Source organism: Pinus tabuliformis, chromosome J, assembly GCF_031772625.1.
Source record: "Pinus tabuliformis cultivar Carrire ecotype Pingquan chromosome J, CPIR1, whole genome shotgun sequence".
NCBI lineage: Eukaryota > Viridiplantae > Streptophyta > Pinopsida > Pinales > Pinaceae > Pinus > Pinus tabuliformis.
The window spans coordinates 247,588,162-247,610,550 of NC_142295.1; the positions used below are offsets into that span (position 1 = coordinate 247,588,162).

The 22,389-nt window shown below is 38.2% G+C and overlaps 1 protein-coding gene across 7 annotated transcripts in view; it reads left to right on the forward strand.

Moving 5' to 3' along the window:
• LOC149226687 (valine--tRNA ligase, mitochondrial 1-like) overlaps positions 1-22,389 on the forward strand; it is a 174,978-nt gene that overhangs the window by 55,139 nt on the left and 97,450 nt on the right. The window lies entirely within an intron of this gene.

Genomic DNA, 22,389 nt, shown 5'->3' on the forward strand with positions numbered 1-22,389 from the left:
AAGCTTGAGTATATTTCCACTGATGAGCAGGTTGCTGATATTCTTACCAAAGCCTTACCACGGGGCAAGCATGTCTACTTCAGAGACAAGATGGGTGTGGTGAGGAACACCTTCCTCGGTAAGAGGGAGTGTTGAAATTTGGTACCGGAGGACAGGTGGTTCCCTAAGGCTTTGATCTTTGGCCCAGGGAAAAGTGTCCAAAAGAATTTAATTTTTCTCCTAAAGTAACTTTATAATTTTTATAAAGTTAAATCTAATTTGAAAGTGACTTTAAGTGATAAAGTTACTAAGTCTAATTTTAAAGTGACTTTATAAAGTCAATGAAAAATTAGAAAGGAAAAGTGACTTTGGAAATAAATGACTAAGTGGGTCTTTATTAAAGTGGGGTGAATTAAAAAATAGAAAGTGAGATTTAAATGAGCATTTAATCTCAGCCATTGATCTAAATCTATTTCAGCCATTGGATTTAGGGATCACCCAAAAGTCATTTAGGGTTGGGTTAAGGGAGGAAAAGGAGGAAAAGATCAATTATTCTTTCATGAGCAGATTGGGAGAAGGAGAGCAAGAGAGCAAGGGAGATTTCTGGACACGGAGGAGAAAGAGGCAGCAGTTTGGCACACACACCAAGGCAGCACTTCAGCAAATCCGAACAGCATAAAGAACAAGCAGAAAAAGGCAGTTTTTGTGAGCAAAATAGTGGAAAAAATTATTTTTCAGCACGAATATCGAGGAGGCGATTTTCTGCACTTTTCCCGAGGGCTGTCCGTACAAGTCCGTACGGCCGTCCGTACAGTCCGTACGGTCCGTACATCCGTACAGTCCGTACGGTCCGTACAGCTCTTCCAGCAGTTTTCAGATTGTCGTTTGGGCTGAAAACAGATAAGTTTTGCTTGCTGGAAAAATTTCTGTTTTGCTGATTTTTTGCTGAAAAAATTTTCTCTGTAAAAGGCATTTTCCAGAAATAAAGAAGAGCTCTCAAACTGGTTTTCCCCAAGAGTTGTAGGGGGTTTTTCCAAGGTCAAGTTGACAAAAAATCACTGAGTTTAAATGTGTTTTTATGGCTGTTTTAATTGCTGATTTTTTATTTCTGCAATTTCCAGCACTCTGAAAAATTTCCAGAATTTGTGTTTTCAGCAATATTTATTTTTTTCAGTCTGTTAAATGTATGGCTATGGGAATGGGCATTTAACTATATGGGAGAAATAAGGTGAAACTGAAAACCGGGGTGGGAAACAGAAAATTTTACATTTATTTTTTCAGCAAGTTGGTATGTCAAGGTATTTATGATCATATTCTTTTCTTCTAAATAGATTTTGAGTTTAGATATTTCTTCATGAAAGTTTTCCTCTTCTAAAGCATTCCAAAAATCATCATTGTCATAAGCCATGAGAAGTTTATAATCATCACTATTAGATAAACCATCACTATCCTCTTCTGAACTATCCCAAAAATCATCGCTATCATAAGCCATGAGAAGTATGTAATCTTGACCAGTTTCATCTTCATCACTATTAGATAAATCATCGCTATCTTCATGAGTATAGTAACTCCTTCTATTCATAACTTGTTTCTTATTCCCATTTGTATATTCCTTTCCTTTTTCATATTTATCTTTATGAGGACATTTGGCAGCATAATGACCGACTCTACCACAAGCAAAGCATTTGAAAGGTAGCTTACCTCTGAACTTTCCAGAACCCCGTTGAAGCTTCTTGATAAAATTTACCTCATCTTCTTCATCTGAAATGTGTCCCGATTCATTTTGTTCTTCCTTTTCTTTTCCTTTTGCTGAAGCTTTAAATGCGGCTTCTCTCATATCTGATGGACCTCCTTTTCTCATCTCAAAAGCAGTTAGGATTCCGTGAAGCTGTGTCATAGTGATATTTTGCAGATCCTGTTTTTCTTCTATGACAGACACTTTTGATTCAAATTTAGCAGACAAGGATTTCAAAATTTTCTCAACTAAGGTAAATTCCTTTATTTCTTTACCTAGATTCTTCATACAATTAACAACCTCATCTATACGTAAGAAGTAACTAGCTATACTCATCACTATGCATCTTAAGAGTTTCATACTGAATTTTGAGAGTTTGAAGCTTAGCATGTTTTACCTGAGAGTCTCCTTCGTAGCTCTGAACGATTTTGTCCCATATCTCTTTGGCTGATTTGAGCTGCATGACTTTGACAAACTCTGATTGTGACAAACTTCCCAATAAAGTATTGACAACTTTGGCATTGGTTTCATATTGCTTTTTACCTGCCGTGTTTGTAGGAATTGCTGTTGGAAAATTATATCCTCCTTCCACAATTTCCCAGACATCTGTTCCAAGAGATTGTAGATAGGTTGTGGTTCTTATTTTCCAATAAACAAAGTTGCTCCCATCGAAGATTGGCGGTCTGATGGATCCCATGCTTTCGTGATTATTCATCTTGATGGATCTTCCTTCAAGCGATCAAGCTTCTTCTGAAGGACCTGCTCTGATACCAATTGTTGGAAATAATACTGAGAGGGGGGTGAATCAGTATTATCAGATCAATAATTTTATTTCTCAAATAGATTTATATATGCTACTTCAGTGAAGTGAACTAGTGTGTACACGCAACTGTGATTAGAGAAATCAACGTATAATCGGAGAACTTGTGATTTAAACAATTTATCATGTGTTGATCTTAAACTAATACATCAGTAACTTAAAAAGCAAAATAAAGCATCACACATGAACACCAAGATTTAAGGTGGAAACCCAATGTGGGTGAAAACCACCTACTGCTGTTGTCTCTGTCTTCTTTTAATAATAAGAAAATCTGTTTACACTCTTGTACTGGTGCAGACTCATACCAGTACGCAGGCTTCTACTTGCAGAAGGTTACAACCTTTTCTCGTTCTCCAGCCTCTACTAGAAGGGAGCGACAACCCCCTAGTTCTTGTATTAGCCAATATGTTTACTAGTACGTAGGTGTCAGCCTACAGAAAAACTCCACTCTTCCACCAGGGACCACGTTTCATAAATTTTCAGACTGGATACTCCTGGAACACAATACCACAATCTGAAGGCCACGTTTCATCGAATTTTCATACTGGACCCATAAACAACATTGAAGCTCAAAATTAATCACCACTACAATACAACCATCAAATACATCTGCATCAACCATCATTTAGTTAATTTTGAACAATCAGATCACTGACACCAGAACACTAAGTTGAACCCAAAAACCTGCATCATCATTCAGAGCTAGTTGTAACCCAAAAATCATGCATCAGAGTGTATACAATACTTCACTGAACCCAAACTGTGTGTATAGGCTACTTCCGTTAATCAAACTTGCGTATATCTTCAAAACTACTGCAAACATAAACTTTTGAATCAAGTCTGTACCAACCAGCAATATACTGAACATCTACTGTCAACTTACAAAGCTTTACACAGGCAACAACAGAGATCACTTCTCACTTATACAATCAATCTATCAAATATCAAACTCCTTATTCATTCAGTTTTACATTCAGATCTAAGAAAACTTCATTGACAGACAACAATAAAACAACAGCATTGATCTGATAGATCAGTCATCCTTGAACATCAAGCTTTTCTTTTGCATACGCTACTTGGAAGAGCCGAACCAGTGTGTATACGCACCTTCACCAAAGTGAACCAGCGTACAGATCTGCAAATACTTCATAACTTCGTTGCACCTCTGGACTTCAGACATACCGAGATCAGAACATTTACAGTGTAAATCATGTGTTAGCATTCAGATCTAGACTATCCATGATCAAACCATATAATAATAATTCATTTTAAGTCTCATGATCTTGATACATCATAAGATCTCATCCCCATCAATCGCTAAGGTTCATCCTTAGTTTAGATCAAGCAAAGCACCATAAACCCATAACTTGCATATTTGCTTTTGATCTCACTCTTCATAAGATATTCATTACTTCCCGCCTTGGCCTAATGATCTTTTCCTCCTTATATAGTTTTAGGCGTTTCTCAATACCTTGGACCAAAACCACTTAGGACCAATACCTTGGACCAAATACCTTGGGCCATATACCTTGGACCAATACCTTGGACCAAAACCTTGATTTTCCATCCCATATGCGCTTTTCCTTCTGTGAAAGTGCGTGTATACGTATATGCATTTTTTGTTCTGTGGACCAGCATGTATACGCCGTTTTGACTAAGTGTACCTGTGTATACTTCTTAAACTGCTTTACATCAACCTTTTTCTTTACCTTCTTTATTCTGATCAGTAGACCTTAGTTCCATCTTCTTGTTCTTCTATACCAGTGCCCTGTTACCTCTGAATAGACTTGTTACACTGTAATTTTCCATATTACTTCTGAAATGATTCCTTTGAACTGCCCTGCATTTTGTCACATTTGTAAACACAACTGCCATGCATTCTGTTACATCTGATACCTCTCCTATAGATTCATCTCGTTACCATATACAAGTGAGTTGTTACCTCTAGGGAGAATCTTCCCAATTGGGACAGATTCTGGGATGATTGTGTGCAACATGAGATATGAAAGACTGGCAGTGGTGGGGTGAAGATAGTAGATGAGGAGGATGTAACCTTGACAGCCAGGGGGAAGAACAAAGGGAAGGTCAAGAAAGGGGCCTCATCAGATGGGGCTAAGGGAAAGGAGAAGAAGAAGAAGAAAGATACGGATATTTCCAAAGTCAAATGTTGGGCATGTCAGAAGATGGGACATTATGCTGCTATGTGTCCTGAGAGGAAGAACAAAGGGAAGAACGGTACTGTAGCTTCATTAGAGGTGGAGCAGTGTGCTTCATAGTTTGACTAGGACTTTGCATTTATTACTTTTACATATAGTAGGAGTACATCATCAGATGTGTGGTACATAGACAGCAGGGCTTCCCGCCATATGACAGGTGCACGAGAGTGCTTTTCAGAGCTTGCGGAGAGGGCACTTGGTATTGAGATTGTACTAGGAGATGACCGCACTGTGAGAGCTGTTGGTGTGCAGACTGTGACCTTTGAGAGGGAGTCCTTGCCTCCTTTGAAGGTCATGGATGTTTTGTATGTTCCGGGGATGAAGAAGAACTTGATTTCAGTGTTTGCTATGGAGGAGAGGGGGTTTGACGTCACTTTCTCAAGAGGGCAGGTATTGATGCATCCCAGGGGAGCTTCCATCACTTCGGCCAAAGTGATTGGAGTCTGCTCTGGGAAACTATACATGTTTAGTTTTCAGTCGGCAAGAGCTTTGGTGAGTAGTGCATTTGGTATCACTCACACTTGTACCACCAACAATAGAGACTTGTGCGAGTTATGGCACATATGCATCATGGAGCTTTGAGAGTATTGAGGGAGATCACTATTGGAGTTCTTGATTTCAGTGTCGAGCATTATGAGGTCTGTAGAGGGTGTGCTTTGGGAAAGTACACCAAGTTACCATTCCCAACGAGCAACAATAGATCTACAGATATACTAGACTTGATTCATATTGATGTTAGTGGTCGTATGTCTCATGTGTCTTTGGGTGGTTATGAGTATTATGTTATATTCATTGATGACTACTCTAGGAGGACTTGGATATATTTCCTAAAGACCAAGGGTGAGGTCTTCAGTTGCTTTAAAGAGTTCAAAGCTCTTGTGGAAAAGCAGACAGGTAGGAAGATTCAGGTCTTGAGGTCAAACAATGGTGGTGAGTACACCAATGGTGGGTTTTCTGACTTCTGTGCATAGGAGGGCATTAGGAGAGAGTTCACAGTTCCTTACAACCCCAACAGAATGGGGTGTTTAAAAGGGAGAACAAAGCTATTGTTGGGGCTGCTAGAAAGATGATTCATGATCAGGGGTTGCCTTTATTTTTGTGGCTGAGGCTTGCAATACTGTTGTTTATCTTTAGAACATGAGTCCTCACAGAGTATTGGGGAATATGACTCGGAGGAGGCTTTCACTAGAGAGAAGTCTCATGTGGGACATCTTCGTATCTTTTGATGTTTCACATATTCTTATATCCCCAAGGAGTAGAGGACGAAGCTGGAACCCATGGCAGAGAAGGGTATCTTTGTGGGTCACAACGAGACTTTGAAGGCCTATCGAATCTTCATTCCTTCTAAACAGAGAGTGATGATTAGGATGGATGTGAAGTTCGAGGAAGAGAGGGCCTATCGGAGATCACGGGAGTATGATGAGAGAGAGTCACAGACTTCTCCTCAGCAGGGAGGTCAGGTACAGGGAGCAGGACCTTAGGGTTCTGGATTGACTGGTACAAGAGGTACTTCAGTGTCAGTGACATCTAGGGCACCAGTGGCGAGTTCATCGAGCACTTCTTTAGGGAGTCCACTGGTACAAAGTTCACATGGCACTTCAACTGACACAGGCACAGGTGCCAGTACAGGTTCTTCAAGGACAGGTGTTGGTACATGCACACTAGGGTCAGTTCGCAGACCTTCAGGTTCACCAGATTGGGGGGCAGAGGATGCGGTTCCTTATGGGGAAGCTTCTTCAGGAAGAGGAGGCCTAAGTGGCTTCAAGACACCTTGAAGGAAGCAGAGTCTGTTGGTCCTCCGAAGAGGGTGAATAGGGAGAATGTGTCACTTGAGCAGTTTTGCAGTTATGTAGCCAAGGCTACCAACATTGTTGACTCTGAGCCTACTGGCTATGAGGAGGCTGCCAACCAGGGGGTATGGAGAGAGGCTATGGTGGAGGAGTATGCCTCTATCATTAAGAACAATGTCTGGCAAGTGGTGCCTAGGCCTGAGGGCAAGTCAGTTGTGACTTCCAGGTGGCTCTTCACGATCAAGCATGCTACGGATGGCAACATTGAGAAATTCAAGGCGAGGTTTGTGGCTAGAGGGTTCTCACAGATAGAGGGAGTTGACTATGATGAGACCTTCGCTCCCGTAGCTCGGTACACTTCTATCCGGTCCCTTATTTCTGTTGCTGCAAAAATGGGTTGGCAGATCCATCAGATGGATGTGAAGACCGCATTTCTGAACGAAGTTATAGAGGAGGAGGTGTATGTTGAGCAGCCATAGGGCTTTGAGGCACTTGGGCGGGAGACCCATGTATGCCGGTTGAGACAAGCACTCTATAGACTTAAGCAAGCTCTGAGAGCTTGGTGTTTGAGGATTGATACTTGCAGCAGGTCGATTTCACGAAGAGTGATGCAGATTCGAACCTATACGACATTGTTGTAGGGGATGATTCTCTCATTCTTGTGCTGTATGGCTATGAGGAGGCTGCCAACCAGGGGGTATGGAGAGAGGCTATGGTGGAGGAGTATGCCTCTATCATTAAGAACAATGTCTGGCAAGTGGTGCCTAGGCCTGAGGGCAAGTCAGTTGTGACTTCCAGGTGGCTCAACGCGATCAAGCATGCTACGGATGGCAACATTGAGAAATTCAAGGCGAGGTTTGTGGCTAGAGGGTTCTCACAGATAGAGGGAGTTGACTATGATGAGACCTTCGCTCCCATAGCTCGGTACACTTCTATCTGGTCCCTTATTTCTGTTGCTGCAAAAATGGGTTGGCAGATCCATCAGATGTATGTGAAGACCGCATTTCTGAACGTAGTTATAGAGGAGGAGGTGTATGTTGAGCAGCCACAGGGCTTTGAGGCACTTGGGCGGGAGACCCATGTATGCCGGTTGAGACAAGCACTCTACAGACTTAAGCAAGCTCTGAGAGCTTGGTGTTTGAGGATTGATACTTGCAGCAGGTCGATTTCACGAAGAGTGATACAGATCCGAACCTATACGACATTGTTGTAGGGGATGATTCTCTCATTCTTGTGCTGTATGTTAATGACTTGTTCATTACTGGGTCAGAGAGACTAATTAGTGGTTGCAAGGAGGATCTTGCTATGGAGTTCGAGATGAAGGACATTGGACTGATGCATTACTTTTTGGGGCTTGAGGTGTGGCAGGAGGAGGGGCATATCTTTCTGGGGCAGGGGCAGTATGCTGTGGATGTGTTGAGCAAATTTCACATGGCAGAATTTAGACCCATGTCTACACCTATAATCACCAACCAGAAGAATCTTCATGCTTCAGATTCTAGTTTGGTGGATCCCACATTGTATAGGCAGCTTATTGGGTCCTTCATGTATCTGGTCAACTCTAGGTCAGATATATACTTTGCAATGAACACACTTAGCCAGTTCATGGTTGAGCCTAGGAGGGTGCACTGGGTAGCTGCAAAGCACATGCTGCAAAGTACATTCTTCGCTACGTGCAGGGGACTATTGATTATGGTTTGGACTATAGGCAGGGAGATGGAGTGAGGCTGGCAGGTTACACAGATTCAGATTGGGTAGGTTGTGCTTTTGACAGGAAAAGCACTTCAGGGTGTTGCTTCAGATTGGGTTCGACAGCTGTGTCGTGGTTCAGTCGAAAGCAAAAGTCAGTTGCTTTGAGCTCTTCTGAGGCCGAGGATATGGCTGTTAGCCAGGCTAGTTGTGAGGCCATTTACCTTCGCAAGTTGTTGTATGGCCTATTTGATCAGGAGTTGAGATCGACGATTATTCACTGTGATAATCATAGTCGCATTAAACTCACGGAGAATCTAGTGTTTCATGACAGGTCAAAACACATTGATATCAGATATCATTTCATCAGGGACTATGTTTAGAAGGGGACAGTGAAGTTGGAGTATATATCAATAGATGAGCAGGTGGCTGATGTTCTCACGAAGTCCTTGCCAAGAGGCAAGCATGTCCATTTCATTGTGGTGAGAAACACTTTCCTCGGTAAGAGGGAGTGTGATTTTTAATGTACCTTGGACAAGTGGTTTTCCATGGGTTAGTCTCTACCTAGGGAAAAGTGTCCATAATAATTCTTTCCCTAAGTGTGACTTTATAAAGTGAAAGTGACTTTATAAGTGGTAAAGTCAATGTTAAATGATAAAGTGAAAAGTGACTTTAGACTTAAAGTACAATGTGGGTACTTTATTTAATGGGTGAGTTAAAAAATAGAAAATGAGAATTAAATTCATATTTATTCTCATCCCTTGATCTAAATGAATTTGAGCCATTAGATCTTAGGGTTGCCCAAAAGTCATTTAGGGAAACAAAAGGGGAAAAGAAAAGAGAGACTAATTTCATTCTTCATGAGCAGATTGGAGAGAGGAGGTTGAGAGCTGGAGAAAAGTTCTGAAGGAGAAATTTGTTGCAGCAAGCTGAAGGAGTGATTTCTGGGTAAAGCTGGGCATGGAAATCGAGGCATAGCAGACAACATAAGGTGGAGTACGAACAACATTGAATGCTGTGAGCTGCACACTGTTCGAGACAAGTTTTTGAGATTTTTTTTTGAAAAAAATCCGTACAGTTCGTACAACAATACAGAATCCGTACAATACAGTATGTACGAAATCTATACAGTACAGTCTGTACGGTTAGTGTCTATACAATACATATTTTCAACTTCAAGTGGGTACAGAAATCGAGGCAAAGTAGGCACGGTTTCCAAGGAGTTTTGGGTTGAAGAGATAAGTTGTATTTTGCTGTTTTGTTTTGTCTGCAAATGTATTTTTCCTAAACTTGAAACATAAATAAATTTGAAGAGCTCTCTAACAGGTTTTCGCTGGAGAAGATTGAAGGGGTTTTGCTTAGGCCTAAGTTGATCAAAAATTTGTGTATTTTTATGTGTGTTGCTGGTCTGTTTATGTCCATATTTATTTTCAGCATGTGTTGATAGTCCCATGTGTATTAATCTGAAAATTTCATTTTCATAATTCTATATGTTGAATGTATGTTTATGGGAAGGGCATTTAACTGAATGAGAGTGATAAGTTGAAATTAAAACCGGGTTGGGATTGTAGGAAACATTTTAGTCATCAAATTTCAACAATGTACACCTAAGTGTGGGAAAGTTTCCAAACCCACAAGGTATAAATTTTAAGGCGCAATGCTCGGAGCAAGGGCTGTCGCCTATTCCATACTCACTACGTTTAAGCTCTCTCCTAGGCATGCGAAAGCGGGGTAGTCCCTAAAGATGATTAGAAAGGAAAAACTTGTTGAAAACAACAAGTTCTAGGAGACTAAGGGCTAGGCAATTTAAGGATTATTTAGCATGTAAACTTATTAATGGGCAATGTATATGTTAGCAAGATGAATTCCAATTAGATCAATATGGCAATAGCAAAATAAACATATAAAGACCAGTGCCTTAATAACAATGCTCAATAAAGATATACCACTTGCAAAAGATAATATTTCAAGGTACAAGACATGCAAAGCTGCAAGACAAGCGTTGGTATAAGTAACCGAGAGTTTATAAGCAACTAAAAATATGAGCAATAAGATTGAGATAAAACTTGCGAGAAAATGTAAACTTGTATTTCAAGTAAAAGATACTCAATAATGATATAGCATGAAAATAACACGTACAAGAATGTAAAGTAAAATTTGCAAGTGAATAAATTATCCCACAATTCTAGCTACAATAACCAAATGAGAGATGAATGAAATGCAAGATCTATCTATGTGAAATGCAAGGATCTTGGTCAATTTTAATTAAAATGCCTAATCTAAGGTGAAGGCCTTCTCCTCAATTGTCAGAAACTAGTCTTAAACAAGGTTGTAGAAAGAAGTGTTGGAAAAGGACGCTAAGGCCTCATTAATGATACCTACCCAGGACTTCTAATGACCCAAGTGCCTTCGTTCCTACAAAGGACTCGACCACAAGAGAACAAGGTCACTTGTTTTAATCATTGAGTAAGGGTCAAGCTCTTGAATTGAAAATTGGAGTAGGCCTATCTTTTTATTCAACCAAGCTTATGCTTCGAGGTAGTTTTAAGAATACAAATCTAACTTTAATATGCAAGATGAGATGTCAATGAAATGCTTCAATGAGATGCAACTATAACCATAGATGCTTCAAAGAAAGAGATACTAATCCACAAGATAATGGTAAACACTTAGAACAAGAATAGCTTAGCTTACACAAATGACCAATGAAGCATAATGATTACTCAATGAAACAAAGGACTCGACCGCAAGAGAACAAGGTCACTTGTTTTAATCATTGAGTAAGGGTCAAGCTCTTGAATCGAAAATTGGAGAAGGTTGGCCTATATTTTTATTCAACCAAGCTTATGCTTCGAGTTAGATTTAAGAATACAAATCTAACTCTAATATGCAAGATGAGATGTCAATGAAATGCTTCAATGAGATGCAATTATAACCATAGATGCTTCAAAGAAAGAGATGCTAATCCACAAGATAATGGTAAACACTTAGAACAAGATTAGCTTAGCTTACACAAATAACCAATGAAGCATAATGATTACTCAATGAAACAAGAGATGACAAGATTAGGGAAAGAATTCAAATGCCTTGATTACAAAAGATAAACAACTTTAAGAGCACAAGATAATTGAAAGATGGCAGATGAGATTGCTAATGCAAATTATTACTTTAGTCTAGAATACAAATGATTTGACACAAGAATACTCAAGTGCAACTAAATCGAGTAGCAATAGTTCACAATAGCAAGATTAAGAGATGTAAGAGATTGGATGCAAGTTAGTAGTTAGATCTAATCTAGGTTAGTGAGTTAGAATGTCCTCCCTTTTAAATAAGGAGGGGGGATACCATGGGATGAATTCCCAAGCTCCCTCAAGAAATAATTTCTTTTATTATTGAAAGTTACAAAGAGAGACCCTTTTGACAAAGAGAAGGGCTCTTTAAACTTTGAAGAGGGCTTACAATTGATGGATCTCTAGACAACAAAAAGGATCCTCTTCAAGTTACAACAAAGAAATAAGGAGCAACAAATAGATCATATAAGAAACTAGCTCCAAATCCTTAACCAAATATGATTTTCTCATGAAGGAAAAGAGCCTCCTTGCCCTCGGCTTAAGGGACAAAGGAACTCAAACAAAATCTTCGATTTTCAATTTCCAAATAGTATGAAATATCCCTGTAAAACAAAGTCTTGAAACTTGATGATTGCCCTCTTGCAAAATCACAATGTTAACCTCAAGAAAGCTCGCACTAGGTAAGAAAAATGCCCTAGGCCTTCAACAAGAATGAACAATAGTCCTAGAAAGCTCATAGCCTTAGATGAAAAGAAGGCTTGAAAGCTTATGGCCAACCAAGAATTTAATAAAAAAAAAAATTAAATTTTATTTAAATTTTCAATGGGAATTTCTTAAGGTTCGAGGTCCGCAACTTCAAAATTTCACTGAAAGCCCTCTTCCAAACCAACTTTCACACCAGTGGAAGGAGGCTCATTTGGAGCTCACGACCTTGAGGAAAAAGGCCTCCAAATAATACTTGCGGCCCTGCCAAAATATGCAAGCTATCAAATAATGAATTTCCTTCCAAAATTTGGTGAGAAAACCCCTTCCAAAATTGATTTTAATTCTCTGCAAAATAGTGAAGGGTTAGTATATTGAAATAATAAAAACAAGCCCTAGATGGCTTGCGGCTTCCTCCTGAAATTGACACCGAAAGCCTGCGGTTTCTCAAGGAAATTTTAAACAAAAAATTTAGCTACCGAATCAAATAAAAACCCCTTGCTAAAATGTGAGAGGAAGCTTTCCAAGGCTAGTGGCTTATGGATTTTTTGCAAAAAAATGAATTTGATGCAAAAATTCCAAGGATATCAAGATAATCGCTCTCGACCTTGAAGGAAGGGCTAGAAACCCTAGCGGTTAGTAATAGAGGCCGATTTACAGAGTGGTTTGTGAAGAAAATCTCAAACCCTTATCCTGCCTTCATCTTCAGATCTGCAAAAGAAAAACCATAAAGAAAAATTCCAAAATATGTATGCAAGATGAACAAGATTATATTAGAAGGGTTAGATCTATTCTCAAAATTTACATATAAATTACAGATGTACAAGGAATAAGCTCATATTAGCCAGATCTATTTGATTAAGCACAATAGAATAAGAGAAACTTGAAAATATTAATTTTATGGGGTAAATGGCAAAGTAACTCCCTCAAAATTCTGAATGATAAGTCTTCAAAAAGTTCCACTATCGGTTCTTAGCTATTATGCCTCGAGAAGTTGGGTAATTCAATCAACAATGTCCCCAAGTGCCCAAGTCTCAAGTAGTTAGATGATTCAAACAAAAATGTCTCCAAGTACCCAAGTCTGATCAAACAAGATAATTTCTACACGCTGAAAATTTTTGTTAGATCCATAAGGATTGGATGGCACTTGAGAAGGAAGTCTAGTGGTTCAAACAAGAATCCACCAGATCTGCCCTATCAAAAGTGTTTCCCCAATCCAAATAATGGTGCAAGATACCATAATAGGTTGAAGAATAATACCATAGCTTTGCCCCAAAAACTTTATTTTATTGCTAAAAAAAATTACAAGATCTAGCAGAGCTTCTTCGCCAAGAGCTTGATCGCAATAATAATGTGTTACAATGAGGAGTCTTGAGCTCAATTTATAGAAAAAAATGAGAGATCTAGATCTCTCTCCAAGTGAAAATGGCTAGGCGCACAAAGTTGACTTGACCCCGGAGAAGAACAACTAGTTGAAAGGTTGATCCATGTCAAAATAATCTTGTCCCATGATATGGAAGAAAAAATTCGAATTCCTTGATGATGGCTTTGATCCTGGTCCAAAAACTATTTTTTTTTTTTTCGAATTTTTCTCCTTGAAAAATTCCCATTCACTTAACCACCTTGGACCACAAATTCAATTTTTCTGTTAAAAAATCAAATTTTCTTGGGAATTAATTCCTGTTTTCTGGCTCAACAATTTTTTCTTGGATTTTTGCTTGCTCGATTTGTGGAGATTCCCTTCTTGGAAAGTGCACATTCCTTTTTTTAATATTTTTCACTTGGAAAGAATTTTATTTTTCTTTCATTTGTATTTTCTGATCAGATTCCGGCTAATTATTTTGCAATTTTTTGTTAGAAAATAAAAATAATTATAATTTGTGGGGATAGACATATTTTCAACCCTCAAAAAGTGTCTAAATAGAAAGTTGAGGTGTAGATGTCTAATTATGATTACTCATACCCCCATCAACTTCTATAAACATTAGATTTTACATTTTACATCAAGATAATTATTAAAATCCCGAGCAATGGGAAATTTTAATAATTAAAGTTAGAGACTTGGACTTAACCAAATTCTGCAAGACTTTAGACATGATCTGGTGTGACCTTTTACATCGACTCTACACACTAGGACTCACTTAAGATTTTACCATTAATCCCCACTCTAGCTTTGGGGTATATTTGGGAGAAAAACTCAACTAATTATTTGCAGTTGAAAACACAAATAATTAGTTGAGGAAAAAAAACTCCCTAGAGTGAAACTCTCTAGAAAAAATCATAAGCTTACCTAGATGTGTTACATGGCTTTATAAACATACTAGAATTATTTTTACATAATGGTCGACAGGGTTGCAGAATTTGGATTACAATTGAAGACCAAAAGCTGAATGATGATGATGAATTCTGGATGTCTGACTGCTCTGACGATGAAAAATGTCTGAAAAAATATATTTTGCTATAGGGTAGCTGACACATGAGTGGTCAACAGGTTGTTTTCTAAGCAATTTGAAGTTTGACAACTCCAGAATTTCAAGAAATTGAAGAGTTAAAGAACTTAGAAATTTAGAGAATTTGGGATTTTAACCCCAATGAGGGTTATGATACAACTTGATGGAGTACGTATGGTATTTCAAATTTGAGGAGTGAATCTATTTAAGAAGTTCCTTTTTTCAGTTATTAATGTTGTATTGTTAAGAGGGGTGTTGGAGTATAACAGTCCAATACTAGGAAGTGCAACGTAATAAAATTATGTTTGTTAAAATCTTATCAGACATAGTTAACTTAATGCCGTTAGGTCATGGTTATAGTTTAAAGTACCTATGAACCAAATAAAAGGGAATCAACGTTATTGCATCAATTGATTCTGGTGTCCTCAAAATAAGACATATATTCCTATATTTTGTCCTTTTGTGCTCAATATTTTAACAAATAGTATGACTCATAACTCAACAACCTTAGCAAATAGAGAAGTAGAAGAGCACACAATTTGACCCAAATATTTTCCCCATTATAGATGTATTGTCAATGTAAACTTGTTTTAAATAGATAATATCATGATAGCATATATTGTGAAACACCATGGATTATGGATCATGACATGTGCCAAAAAGTTAGACACTAAAAATTGTTGAGTTAAGACTTAGGAATGGTAAGTCCATTATGTCTATGCCTCAATGTCGAGAAAATTGAAGTTCTCAGCCGTGAACTATGGCTTCTTATTCTCAACAATCCAATCTGATATTGGATCAACCTTGGTCAGGACAATTGCAGCGTTATCGTTGCTTCATGTAGTGTTTGTATTGAAAGCTTAACTCTCTAGATAATAAAAAAGGCTTTAAAGTAAATAAATAGAGAATAGGAAAAAAAGGAATTTTAAAACAATTAAGATTAAAATTCCCATCTTCTCAAGTGCTTTTTGCTGAGCTGGAGATTTTAGTTGATGCAGACTAAATCATTCAATTGTTTGGTCCTATCAGTTGCATTTCTTAGACCATGCATGCTCAAATATGTTCCCTTCAAACTTTCAATTCGATGCATCACATTTTTGACTCAAAATATAGATGGATACTAGAGATTTTCCCTCTAGATACAAAAATATGGCGAAAGGGCATCATTCCATCCATGCAAGACCTCATTTATTATTGTAAGATAGCTGGGAAAAATGAACAAAAAGAGGTTTCTTTCTCGTGTATATTGATGCCAATGAGTTTTTGCCTTGTCGAGTTGGATTCAATGAGTTTAGAAGACACATAAGTAACTTGTGGTACTCGTAATTGCACGGGGCCATTCATTGTTCTTAGATAGTTTGGAAAAATTGAACAAAAGCAATTCAAACATAGTTTTTCCTTATCCATATATATAGATGGTAATGAGTTTTTTTATTTGGGTTTGTCAAGTTAGGGTTACTGAGTTGGAAAGACACATGAGGTACTTGCAATATTTGTGGTTCCAACCCAGTTGTTGGCAATGGGGTTTTGCCAGGTCAAATTGATTTCACCTAGTTTTAGCACCGAGTCAGGTATAACCCACAAGTCTAGGTTATATGACACAAGTCCTGCTATTATGCTTTGGTCGTATGGATTTCTTTACAACAATATGTTAAGTGTGGATACATATATTTTTGAGCGCTGTGGTTGTGTTGCATTCAAGTCCAATATTGTTTACATAGTGGATGTTCTTACTCTTGTAGCAAAAACTATATGTTCCTGCACACTGGGCACTGTCGGGACACTGGAAATTGTTAGGAGTACATCCCATGTGTTTTTGGAGGATGACATTTGGTTACTTGAAAAATGGGGATATCATGATGTTTCCAACCCACAATGGACACCCAGGCCTCTCCTTTGGTTCCTAATTCCTCATCGCCTGTCAAAATAAAATCCATGTAAAAAAATTGCAATATTGGATCTTTGCTGTGTTTATTTGTGATTGGTATTGCGGAATTGAATATATTACTATCCTAAGTGATGTTTTTCTCAGTGTTTTAAAAACCGTTTTCAAAAACCGGTTACTGGTCAAACCGGCCAGTTAGCAAGCTGGCCGGTCCGAACTGGCCAAAAAACCCGGTTTGGAAGGCAGTTTCTCCAATTTTTGGCCCTAACCGGTGAAAACCGGCTGGTTTTAGGCATGCCCACCATAACTTGCAAAAAGCGGATTTCTAACTGTGGTTTTGGGGTTTTGGGGGGGAACTAAGGGTGTTTTCCCTCCAAAAACACCCTCTCCAAGCTATAAGAGGCCCCTCTCACTCTCATTTGTCTCACACAACTGATTTGGAGTGTTTGTGAGTTTGTTTGTGAGCTTGGAGAGTGTTGAGTTTTTGCTGAAGTAGTCATCTTGGAGTTGGAGTTGGAGCTATTTTGGAGATAGTGTGTAGCTGTCAGTGGAGTTGCCATCTTCAAGAGGAGGCTAAGGAAGCTAGTTTGCATTTCCAGGGAAGGATTTGCACTTGAAAATTCCTTATTTGACTGTTGTCCATGAATTAATTTTTTTTATGTGTTATAAACTTCTCACTTCTATGATCTACCATCCAGGGAGTCATCATGCCTCCAAAAGCCAGAGATACTGCATGGGCTCATTGTGATATGATTGATGGCAAAATGATCTGCAAATATTGCCAAAAATCCATTCAAGGAGGGGGTATTAACAGGTTCAAGCAACACTTGGTTGGGATAGGAGGCCATGTAAAGCCATGTGGAGCACCAAATGAAATAATAGGGCATATTAGGGCAGAATACCTTCAGAAGTTTGAGACTCAAGTCACTGAACCAATAGAGAAGTTTGTGACTGCAAAGTTTGGGAGTCGAGACTCAACCAACTGAGTTTGATCATGATGACTGAGACTCATGAGAAGTTTCAACTTCAAGTGATAATGTTGATCACTATTATAGTATTTACTATTATCATATATGTAGAGTCTAGACTGAAGTCTTGTAGTAGGCCACTGGCCCCATAGTTTGTAGGCTTTGTTTTTGCACTCTAGAGGCCATTTAGAGCCTCATTGCTTATGTATTTTGTCGATGATATGTATTGCACTCGGTGCCATTTTGATATATTCACCTTTACATGGTATATAAATGAGCAATCTTTGCATATTTTGTCTCTATTGGCTTGGAATCATGGTTTTAAATCTTAAAAATAGTTTTTTTCATTAAAAAATAATTATTTAATGTATTTTTCTAAAACCGGTTCGTTTAGACCAAACCAGTCCCGGTTAGACCGGTTCCGGTCGGTAAACCGGTTCATTAGGTGGACCGGTCCGGTCACCGGTTCCGGTTTTAAAAACATTGGTTTTTCTTCATGATATTGTATACATGGTTGTATACAATATTATGATGATAAAAGACAATATTAGATGCATTTTATGTTAATTTTGCACTGCTCTATGCTATTTCAATTACTTTAGCCCAATTCACTTTTTCGATTAGCAATCTTTTCAACAATAATTAATTTTTCCAATAAACAATAGTAACTGAAGATAGAATAGTAAATGCAATGACAATAGGAGACAATCAACACATCAACAAGAGATACTGATTTTGTCAAAGACTAAGGAAAAACCCTTTGAAATTCTTCTTCTATTAGATTGTCTTCAAATGTTCAGCAGAGGTTACAATGAGCCCAAATCCATAAATAAGAATGAAAGTCAAAGATTGACTTATCCAACAATACAACCAACCAAACTCCAAAACATGAGCCAATAGTCAAATCTGGTCAACTGTCATAATCTGCAATTCTGAAAAGTCAACAGCAGTCAACGTGCTCTAACCAGTCCACAAATCTGCAGTCAAAGTCCTCCAATCAAACTCGGTCAAAGATCAAAGAGTGTGGCCTCAATTGCTAGTCAACCAGAGCCCAAAACAGTCCAAAAATATCCAGTCAAACTCGGTCAAAAGACAGAAACTTCCGCAGTCAAGTCTGCAATTCTGCTGCGGTCAAAGTGCTCCAAATGCCTTGGTTTTTGTGCCCAAAAATGTGGCCAGCCCAAACATAAATCCTCCCAAAAGGTTGAACCCAAAATCAGCCCAGAAAGTCAAAGTCAAGGCTGGTCAAAGTTGCAGAACAGCTTCAGATTTCAGCCACCTGTAATTCGTCCTTCTTCTAGTCCACACATGTGAAGAGATCCTGTAATTTTGTATGAACCAATGAGGAGAGGAGAGAGATGTGTGGGTGATGATGAGTGTCCAAATGAGGTGGAGGTCACATGTATTTATAGGTGTCGGAGGAGGGATTAATTAGCCTCTAGGCCAAGTTGATCAAAAGTGACATGGTGGGCTTCACATCAAAAGTACACTTTCCCTTATCTGAATCCAGTGCTTCAAAGGTCAATTTTGGTCCTCTTGGAAAGAGGAGTCGAGTCCAATGATTGGAATTTGTCACTGAGCTACCAAATTAACATTTTATACCAAAAAATTCACTGGTTTTGAAAGACACGTTAGTAAATTTGTGATACTTGTGATTCCAACTCATAGTTGTCGATTTACAGTTGTTTTCAATGAGTTTTGCCAGGTCAAACTGTTTTGACCTTGTTTTAGGACCAAGTTAGGTCAACCTACGGGACTTGGTATTACTAGCCTAGTTCTGCTACTATGCTTGGGTGTTATGAATTTCTTTCCTACAATACATTAGTCTGGATTGATATATTCTTGATCTCTATGATTGTGGGGCAATCAAGTCCAATATTGTCTATATAGTGGATATTCTTATGCTTGTAGCAAAAGCTATATGATGAGTTGATCCACAAGGATGCGGCCCTTGCATTTCCTGCATATTGGGTACTGTTGAGATATCGGGACATGTTATGTACATCCCATGTGATTTCAGGGGATGAAATGGCAGAATTGCTTGCAAAATGGGGATGTAATGATGTCTCCCAGCCCATGGTGGACACCAAGGTGCCCCCTATGGTGCCTAGCCCTACAACCCCCTCCTAAAATAGATCCATTTGAAAAACTGCAACAGTGGAATTAGATAAATCGCTAACCCAAGTCACTCACAGGGAATTGAACTTGGGTGGGGGAGATAACAACTATTTTGCCCACCACCCGTGATAATTCCAATTGACACACACACACATACAAGATTCAAATTCATATTCAATAATGAAAGAATAAATACATTGATCCATGCATAATTGAATTAAATAATGAAATAGTCTGATCCATATTCATCATTCATACTGGTACATACATCATTCATACTCATCATTCATCCATACACTACAAGATTCAATAATGAAATGCATTGATCCATATTCATCATTCGTCATTCTAGAATCTACTTTGATTTAAAAATTAAATTCATCTTTCATCATTCTAGATTCTAATTTGATTTAAAATTTAAATTCATCATTCTAGAATCTAATTAATACTAAGCAAAATAGACTATAGTAGACACTGAAATCTGAACACTGGAATAGTAAATTGATATAACTCAAACTCAATAATAGTAAAAAGTGACGAGTCAAAGAATCAGTTTGAGGTCATTGATATCTAGATTCAAGACTCAAATGTTGAAATTGAAAATTAAAAATGGACAATGAGCATTGAAGGAGCGTTTGCGGGGGAGGAGAGGCAACAATTAATTGGTAAGTTAGATAGTTCTGTGGGTTAAGCCGAGCAGAGGTAAGCTTGGTAAGGTCATTGATATCTAGATTCAAGACTCAAATGTTGAAATTGAAAATTAAAAATAGAAAATGAGCATTGAAGGAGCGTTTGCGGGGGAGGAGAGGCAACAATTAATTGGTAAGTTAGATAGTTCCGTGGGTTAAGCCGAGCAGAGGTAAGCTTGGTAAGTCAAATGAGCTAGGGATTGCGAATTAGTTTAGGTTTTGATATTTTTAAAATTTTAAGGGTTATTAAACACATGTCCTTCCTCAAAAGGGGTGCTTCTAGTGTCCCCCTTTTGAGGGGGGGTGCCTAGAAGCACCCCTTTTGTGGAAATGCGTTCCCCACACTGCTGGAATGTTTCCCTTGTGTCTCCTCATGTTTTCCCAAAAGGGGGACATGGGAAAATGTTTCCCCATGTGTCCCTCCGTCGTAGGTGCGTGCACCCCACCTTGGGGATGCATCCCCATTGAACACTGGAATAAAATGCTTCCTTTAAACTCTATTAAAAATTATTTTAGATGCATTCTAAACAAAATTATGGGTGGCATAAATTAGCTGCCATGAGCAAAACCCAACATTACATACACACAAAGGGTTATATCAAAAGTAGAAATGTTTCTCCTTTCTGGGGAATGCCCATGAACTTTCCATGAAAAGGGAGTCACCAATATGCTCCCTTTGGAAAATGGGGATGCCTGGCTGCTGCCCCTGAATTTTGAAATTATAAATGTCATTCTATTTCAGGTATTTAAATTTAAATTTTATTAGGATTTTGGATGCGGTCCCCTATGTTGGGAACCTCAATCTACCCAGTGAAGTTGACGTAGCAGTCAAATCGCTGCGCGAAGGTGGGTCCCTTATCCCACAAACAAGGGGGTCTCATACACCAATTTGGTGTCTGGCTTGGCCGTGACCTTAAAATTGGGTAATAATAGTAATAATAATCTAAAATTTTGGGGGTGTTTCCACACATCTCTCAGACATCTTTCCCTATTCCTGTATGAAATTTGGTGGAACATTGAGAGTAGGTTCTGTTCAGAACCTCTCCGTTTTCATATTTTCACAAATGCTATATATGGTGCAATATCCGATTGCATGTTTTCCCAGGGACAGAATATAAGCTTTTCCCTGAATAAAAAGACAGACAGACAGACAGACACACATACACATTATGATGTTGCACTTCGTTCAGTCTTGATCTATCTATAATTTCTTTCTTTTGCTATACAGATGATGTATAGTAGTTTTGAGAAGCCACTGTTTTACTTTTGCTTGTTATAAATTTGTTTGTATTAGCAGCATTGTATGTATATATACATTTTTTGATATACAGGTGATATATAGTCATTTTGAGATGCCACTGATTTTCCTGTTATAAATTTGTTCGTATTAGCAGCGTTGTATGTATATATATATATATATATATATATATATCTTTTGATATACAAGTAATATATAGTCATTTTGAGATGCCACTGATTTGCTTGTTATAAATTTGTTTGCATTAGCAGCATTATGGGCCACACCATTTTTTTTGTATGTTGTCAACTTTCCATTGCCTTCAAATATGGACTCCTTGAATTATTTATCACTAATTACAGCATTACGAAATGATGCTGTAATTTTTGGAAGTCCTATTTGGACTGCTCAATATCTACTGAGCTGTTTCCTTTGGTTGCTTCTCCATGCAAAGTATGAGATTCCTTTGGTGATTAAATTCTTCTCGTAGGCTGTTTTTATGTTGATACTTTTTTGCCACTTATTTTTCTCATTATTAATCACTGTCCTATAACAATGTAGCTACTATTAACACTAGCTAATGTCCCTGACCAGGATGGATTCCCCTCTAAGACATACTATGTGTATGATACTGTCCAATGTAAAACGTTTGTGATCACCTTGCATAATTTCTAATGAATCAGGTTGACAATAATATGCATGCAATAATCCAAGCCACCACATCTATGATCACCATAATCGCAGGCACTTGAAAATATATAAAAAATAGCAATGCATTGACCATGCTTTAGATCATGGGTCAAAGTGATCTTACCGGTCTAAAATTCAGGAAACAATAAAGTTAACATGCATAGAAATTTAGAAATGTACCCTTTGTTTTAAATAACCCCTCTATGATTGCAAACTGTAGCACAAAGTGCCAAATTTGAAGGTTGCAATCTATTCCTGTTATATTGTACCATGTTTTATAATGTAGAATTTTATCATTAATGATGTTTGTGGCAGCAAAAGAGGATGTTGTTACCTCCACATGGTCAAAC